Source organism: Globicephala melas, chromosome 5 (assembly GCF_963455315.2).
Source record: "Globicephala melas chromosome 5, mGloMel1.2, whole genome shotgun sequence".
Classification (NCBI taxonomy): domain Eukaryota; kingdom Metazoa; phylum Chordata; class Mammalia; order Artiodactyla; family Delphinidae; genus Globicephala; species Globicephala melas.
Window position 1 is genome coordinate 68,451,706 of NC_083318.1, and position 1,378 is coordinate 68,453,083.

Sequence of the window (1,378 nt, forward strand, 5' to 3'; positions counted from 1 at the left end):
GACTCTCTGTGCTTCCTGGACTTGATTAACTATTTCCTTTCCCATATTCGGGAATTTTTCAACTATAAGCTCTTCAAGTATTTTCTCGGTCCCTTTCTTTTTTTCTTCTTCTTCTGGAACCCCTATAATTCGAACATTGGTGCGTTTAGTGTTGTCCCAGAGGTCTCTGAGACTGTCCTCAGTTCTTTTCATTCTTTTTTCTTTATTCTGCTCTGCAGTAGTTATTTCCACTATTTTATCTTCCAGGTCACTTATCCATTCTTCTGCCTCAGTTATTCTGCTATTGATCCCATCTAGAGTATTTTTAATTTCATTTATTGTGTTGTTCATCATTGTTTGTTTCATATTTAGTTCTTCTAGGTCCTTGTTACATGTTTCTTGCATTTATTCTATTTCCAAGATTTGGGATCATCTTTAACATCATTATTCTGAATTCTTTTTCAGGTAGACTGCCTATTTCCTCTTCATTTGTTAGGTCTGGTGGGTTTTTATCTTGCTCCTTCATCTGCTGTGTGTTTTTCTGTCTTCTCATTTTGCTTATCTTACTGTGTTCGGGGTCTCCTTTTTGCAGGCTGCAGGTTCGTAGTTCCCGTTGTTTTTGGTGTCTGTCCCCACTGGCTGAGGTTGGTTCAGTGGGTTGTGTAGGCTTCCGGGTGGAGGGGACTAGTGCCTGTATTCTGGTGGATGAGGCTGGATCTTGTCTTTCTGGTGGGCAGGTCCACGTCTGGTGGTATGTTTTGGGGTGTCTGTGGACTTATTATGATTTTGGGCAGCTTCTCTGCTAATGGGTAGGGTTGTGTTACTGTCTTGCTTGTTGTTTGGCATAGGATGTCCAGCACTGTAGCTTGCTGGTCGTTGAGTGAAGCTGGGTGCTGGTGTTGAAATGGAGATCTCTGCGAGATTTTCACCGTTTGATATTATGTGGAGCTGGGACGTCTCTTGTTGACCAGTGTCCTGAAGCTGGCTCTCCCACCTCAGAGGCAGAGCCCTGACTCCCGGCTGGAGCACCAAGAGCCTTTCAACCACACGGCTAGAATAAAAGGGAGGAAAAGTAGAGAGAATTAGTAGAAGTATGAAGAAAGAAAGAAAGAAAGGAGGGAAGGAAGGAAGAAAGAAAGAAAGAAAGAAGGAAAGAAGGCAAGAAGGAAAGAAAGGAGTGAGGGAGGAAGGAAGGAAAGAGGGAAGGAAGGAAAGAGGGAAGGAAGGAAAAAAGAAAGAAGATAGAGTAAAATAAAATAAAGTATAATAAAGTTATTGAATTAAAAAATAATTATTTAGGAAAAAAAGGGATGGATAGAACCCTAGGACAAATGGTGGAAGCAAAGCTATACAGACAAGATCTCACACAGAAGCATACACAGACACATTCACAAAAAGA